Here is a 7,005-nt window from a genome sequence, read left to right as displayed (position 1 = left end):
TAGTTTTACAAATAGTTGTATCGTAGGAATATTCTCTTACCATTAATAGCCTTATAATTTCTCTCTTTTATTGTAAATAATTGAGTTAATTAGGATTTAATTAGCTTTATGTTTTACTTGTACTCCCTAGGCTATTTATACCTTATTGTATTTTGTACAAAATTAATAAGAAATACAACATATTCACATGGTATCATTTTGTTCCAGAAAAAAATAATAATAATTCTCATGGAAGAAAAACACAGCAGTCCAAGCATCTAGACCCTAAGGCAGCAGCAACTGGAAACACCATAATCTGTCTGCATCTTCCTCCAAGGAAAAGGAAAGGAAGACTACATCACTGGCGAAGCTAAACAGCCAAAAAAGACTAATCCAAGTCATGAAAAATGGAAACTTGAAAACAATCTTGTTATGACATGGTTGCTCAACTCCACGAATAATGAGTCTGGTGAAATTATCATGTATTATGACACTGCTGCACAAATATGGAAGACAACCAAGGTGACCTACTCAAATGTGTACAACACCTGAACCATATTTGAGATCAAAAGTCTCTTACAGAATCTTCGACAATGAGATTCTTCGTTCACCGAGTACTATCATACACTAACAAAATATTGGCAGTAACTTGAAATCTATTCAGACATAGAGTGGAAGTGCAGCGTTGATGACAAAATCTACAAGAAACTGATCGAGAAGAACAAAATCTTTCAGTACCTATTGGGACTGAATAAAAATTTGGATGAAGTGAGAGGAAGAATTCTTGGAACTGAGCCACTCCCAAAAATTCGTGAAGCAATTTGCATAAGTGAGAAGGGAAGAAAGCAGAAGGAAAATCATGTTAGGAAGTCAAAGTGCAAGTTCAACAATTGAAGGCTCTGCACATGCAATAAAAGGTCCATCAAAGAAAGGTAGATGATGGTGCGATCACTACAAAGTGATTCAAGAACACACGTAGATATGTTGTTGCTGCTGATGAAAGTAAGTCCATAAACATTACAGAGGCCAATCCTTTCAACAAAGAACAAATAGAGATGCTGCAAAACTGATGCAACATGCACTGCAAAACATTAGTACCTCTTCTTCCACTGCTACTCTTGCCCAAAAAGGTAATTTTGTTTGCTGCCCTTCATGTAAGTCACCAGAAAACAAACTCTTGAATTGTTGATTTTGGTGTCTCGGATCACATGATTGGGGACATCAATGTATTTAGTAAATACACTTCATGTCAAGATGGATTTTTTGTTCGGATAGCAGATGGTACCACCTCCAAGGTGGTTGGTAAAGGTTTAGTGGTTATCTCTAAAGATCTTACTCTTGATTCAGCTTTATATGTTCCTAAACTAGATTGCAGTTTATTGTCTGTCTATAAATTAACCAAAAACTTAGGATGTGTTGTTAAGTTCTTACCACATTTTTGTGAATTACATGATATGAATTCAGGAAAGATGATTGGCAATGCTGAGGAGAGTGCAAGCCTTTACTTCCTTAGAATTGAAGACCAAAATAAGATATCCTAAAAGGTTGCCCTTATGCGTTCATCAAAGAATGATAATGATGTAATGTTATGGCATTATCGCCTAGGACACCCAAATTTTATGTATTTGAAAAAAATGTTTTCGTCCTTATTTTAAAAAAAAAAACTTCGAGTCTTTCAAATGGGAAGTGTGCGAATTAGCCAAACACGCCAAATCCCATTATTCCATACAACCTTATAAACCGACTAAACCCTTCACATTCACTCATAGTGATGTGTGGGGACCTTCAAGAGTGAGCAATGTTACTGGATCAAAGTGGTTTGTCACATTTATTGACGACCATACAAGAGTCACTTGGGTGTTACTCATGAAAGAAAAATCAGAAGTTGGGAGTATATTTGAGAACTTCCATAAAATGGTCCAAACCCAATTTCAAAGCAACATTCATGTACTGAGAACTGATAATGGAGGGGAGTACTTCCACCACACCCTTCGTAGTTACCTTACAAAAAATGACATTATACACCAAACATCATGCCCATACTCTCTGCAACAGAATGGGACAGCAGAGAGAAAAAATATGCACCTATTGGAAGTCACTCGAGCCCTCATGTTGTCCATGAACGTACCTAACCATTTTTGGGGAGATGCAGTCCTATCTTCATCCTACCTAATAAATAGAATGCCCTCCAAAACGCTCAACCTAAATACACCGCACCAAATCCTCTTGTCCCTGTATCCTTCGACCAAACTCCTCACAAATCTTCCACCAAAGATTTTTAGATGTACTGCCTTTGTACATGACCAAAAGTCAAACCTCAATAAGTTGGACCTAAAAGTCATCAAGTGTATCTTCTTGGGATACTCTTTTGCCAAGAAAGGATACAAATGCTACTGCCCCCTAAAAAGGCGAATCTATCACACTATGGATGCTACCAAAAGCCTAACCTCAATAAGTTGAACCCGAAAAACATCAAGTGTATATTCTTGGGATACTCTCATACCAAGAAAGGATACAAATGTTATTTCCCCCTAAAAAGACGAATCTATCACACTATGGATGTTACTTGTTTTGAAGACAAGACCTTTTATACCAAAGTTGGCATTTAGGGGGAGAAAGTTACAATTGATGAACACCAACCTTGGGAAATTACAATACCAGAATTTGTCTTAACCACCCCATTTGAACATATCCAAATCACTAAAAACATAGAATTTGTCCCAATAATTGTTGAACCTGAACTGGACCAGCAAACAACCACTCTTGAGGTTACCAAGCCAACAAATGGAGCACCAACAATTGGTCAAAAAGGAAATCCAAATGGAGGAAAAGAATTGCAAGTATACGTAAGGAAAAAGAACAAGCAACAAACTTTCGAGGAAGTATAAGTGTAAGACCCATAATTTTAAAGTACCATTTATGCATTTTTGGTGTATTTTGGATTTTGGCTCGGAGGCTTTTAAGCCAAAGTAATAATATTTTGGAGTTTTATAATCAAAAAGATATTTTGATGCCAATTAAAATTTCTCGTCGATAAATAAATTGAATTTAACTGCGATGAATCCTTTACGGAGAATTTAATGCGTTTCGGGTGAAACGGTAATTTAACAAATATCTAGATTTTGAGATATTTGTTAAGTTATATTTATTATATTTATATATGTTTGTTTGGGGGGAAAAAGAAAGGAAAACTAGAAGGAAGGAAAAGGAAAAGAAAATAGTATAAAAGGAAGGAAGGAAAAAGGAAGAAAGGAAAAACAAAGGAAAGAAAAAGAAAGGAAGGAAAACTGAAAAATTCCATCGTCTTCTTCCTCTCCCGCGGCCAATTTTCCTCCTTTCTCCCATTTTCATTTTCGTCGCTTTCTTTTCTTCAAAACTAGTAACCCAAGGTTGGGTGAGAGTTAGATCAAGGTTTTCGCAACTCCACTCTTCCTCTTTGATTCGAAAACGAAGAAAAACGGTATTTGAGATCCAAACACAAACCCCTTCGTTTCTTCTAGATCCAAGCTTCATTTCTCGAAGAGATAGAAGGGAAAGTTGTTCACCACCACACTACGGCGCTAGTAAACTAATTCGGAAGCTGCGTTGCGAGCGAAGATTTTACCGGAATTACTCGCGGTACCGGAAACGCACGTTAAAGCTAATGTTGAGGTAAGGGCTCCTTCCAAACTTCTAGTTTGCATTAGGGACTTATCTGTGGTTGTGTGGGAAGGAATTTGTTAGGGTTAAATGTATCGATTTGGGGAAAAACGAAACTAGTGCGTTATGGGTAAAACCTTAGAGTTAGGTTTTGTTTACATTGATGAAATTTGATATGTGTATGGTTGGATTTGTGAATAAATGAATTGATATGTTTTGATGTGAGAATTTGTTTGAGTTTGTGTTGTGTGGAATTTGAAAACCATTAAGTTAAATGAGTATTAAGAATGGGGAATCTCTTAATGTCTCGGTTACTTAACATTTTGTTTTGAAAACCGTTTAAGTTAACTGGACGTTAAGGAGGGGGAATCTCTTAATGTCTCGGTTACTTAACATTTTGTTTTGAAAACCGTTTAAGTAAACTGGGCGTTAAGAATGGGGAATCTCTTAATGTCTCGGTTACTTAATATTTTGTTTTAAAGAAAAATCGTTTAAGTTAACTGGGCGTTAAGAATGGGGAATCTCTTAATGTCTCGGTTACTTAATATTTTGTTTTAAAAAAAAATCGTTTAAGTTAACTGGGCGTTAAGAATGGGGAATCTCTTAATGTCTCGGTTACTTAATATTTTGTTTTGAAAACCGTTTAAGTAAACTGGGCGTTAAGAATGGGGAATCTCTTAATGTCTCGGTTACTTAATATTTTGTTTTAAAGAAAAATCGTTTAAGTTAACTGGGCGTTAAGAATGGGGAATCTCTTAATGTCTCGGTTACTTAACATTTTGTTTTGAAAACCGTTTAAGCTAACTGGGCGTTAAGAATGGGGAATCTCTTAATGTCTCGGTTACTTAACATTTTGTTTTGAAAACCGTTTAAGTAAACTGGGCGTTAAGAATGGGGAATCTCTTAATGTCTCGGTTACTTAATATTTTGTTTTAAAGAAAAATCGTTTAAGTTAACTGGGCGTTAAGAATGGGGAATCTCTTAATGTCTCGGTTACTTAATATTTTGTTTTAAAGAAAAATCGTTTAAGTTAACTGGGCGTTAAGAATGGGGAATCTCTTAATGTCTCGGTTACTTAATATTTTGTTTTAAAGAAAAATCGTTTAAGTTAACTGGGCGTTAAGAATGGGGAATCTCTTAATGTCTCGGTTACTTAATATTTTGTTTTAAAGAAAAATCGTTTAAGTTAACTGGGCGTTAAGAATGGGGAATCTCTTAATGTCTCGGTTACTTAATATTTTGTTTTGAAAACCGTTTAAGTAAACTGGGCGTTAAGAATGGGGAATCTCTTAATGTCTCGGTTACTTAATATTTTGTTTTAAAGAAAAATCGTTTAAGTTAACTGGGCGTTAAGAATGGGGAATCTCTTAATGTCTCGGTTACTTAATATTTTGTTTTAAAGAAAAATCGTTTAAGTTAACTGGGCGTTAAGAATGGGGAATCTCTTAATGTCTCGGTTACTTAATATTTTGTTTTAAAGAAAAATCGTTTAAGTTAACTGGGCGTTAAGAATGGGGAATCTCTTAATGTCTCGGTTACTTAATATTTTGTTTTAAAGAAAAATCGTTTAAGTTAACTGGGCGTTAAGAATGGGGAATCTCTTAATGTCTCGGTTACTTAATATTTTGTTTTGAAAACCGTTTAAGTAAACTGGGCGTTAAGAATGGGGAATCTCTTAATGTCTCGGTTACTTAATATTTTGTTTTAAAGAAAAATCGTTTAAGTTAACTGGGCGTTAAGAACGGGGAATCTCTTAATGTCTCGGTTACTTAATATTTTGTTTTAAAGAAAAATCGTTTAAGTTAACTGGGCGTTAAGAACGGGGAATCTCTTAATGTCTCGGTTACTTAATATTTTGTTTTAAAGAAAAATCGTTTAAGTTAACTGGGCGTTAAGAATGGGGAATCTCTTAATGTCTCGGTTACTTAATATTTTGTTTTAAAGAAAAATCGTTTAAGTTAACTGGGCGTTAAGAATGGGGAATCTCTTAATGTCTCGGTTACTTAATATTTTGTTTTAAAGAAAAATCGTTTAAGTTAACTGGGCGTTAAGAATGGGGAATCTCTTAATGTCTCGGAACTTCATTTTGAGTTCATTGTTAATTGGCAAGCATTATATGAACTTTTAGCATATGGAAAATCCTGTTAAGGTGCATGCTTAGTTGAAAAGTTGTTTTGAGCATTTAAAAACTTAATTGCTATGTGTTAACTGTTATTTTCTGGTTGGTGACCCTTTACAATTATTGTGGAAATCTGGGCTTTGCCCTCAGATGAGAGTCAGGACGATCCTACCGGTTCGTACCCTACGGACGGGAATGGAGATGGGAACGCTTGACTGCAGTTACGTTAGGAGGATCTCACGGGGCGCGTGGAGATACTCAGGGTGTATAGCTTTTTGGTAGGATGATCAGATTAGGATGATGTATAGGAACTAGGTGTCCTTCTTTTGGATTGGAGTATTTTTAGTTTGGAAAACTGTATTTATACTAATATTGTCAGTTTGACTTCTTATTCGAATGGGTTCCATGTACCATTTGATGTTGTGTAAATGTTTTGGATTTGTAATTGGAGAAACTTTTCCGCTGCTTGTAAATTATAATGACTCAATTACTTATCCAAAGGCATTTCCTGATTTAATTCTTTGTTCGTTTTTAATTACTTTTGAAAAAAAAATACACCCTCGCTTTGAAAAACGGGGTGTTACAATAAGCATGCACTTTTCGAAAGCAGAACCAAGACTCTGTCCAAAATTCAGATCCAGAACCTACTCACAAAGGTAGCATATTGTGCATTAACTTTTCCTCTAATTTATCTGATAATGTCACTAATGACCAAGACTTAGACTTACCTATTGCTGTGTGAAATGGAGTAAGGTATTGTACCAAACACCCAATTGCAAACCATGTTTCTAGTGAAAGATTATCGCAGGGGTACAAGAACTTCATCAGCTTTGTGGACAGTATGGAAACTCCTCAAAAATTTCATGAAGTTGTCCTAGTTCCAGAATGGAAGGCTGCTGTAATGGAAAAGAATGGCACATGGCAGTTGGATGCAAGTGGATATTCTTGGTAAAATACAATGTAGATGGGAGTGTAAACAGGTACAAAACTCGATTGGTGGCAAAAGGATTCACCTAGTCCTATAGGGTGGATTATGAAGAAACCTTTGCACCTGTAGCAAAGTTGAATTCAGTCTGTGTACTCCTTTCCCTAGCAGTAAATTTGGATTGGTCACTTCACTAGTTAGATATAAAAAATGATTTCCTAAATAATGAACTTGAAGAATATGTCTACACGAGAATACCACCTGGACTTGAAACATTAGAAAATTCAGACAAGATATGTAAACTCAAAAAGATCACTATTTGGACTCAAGCAATCCCCCCAGG

The sequence above is a fragment of the Cicer arietinum genome, chromosome 2 (genome assembly GCF_000331145.2).
Source record: "Cicer arietinum cultivar CDC Frontier isolate Library 1 chromosome 2, Cicar.CDCFrontier_v2.0, whole genome shotgun sequence".
NCBI classification, from domain to species: Eukaryota; Viridiplantae; Streptophyta; class Magnoliopsida; order Fabales; family Fabaceae; genus Cicer; species Cicer arietinum.
The sequence above is the reverse complement of the archived record's forward strand: the minus strand, read 5'-3'. Positions refer to the sequence as shown.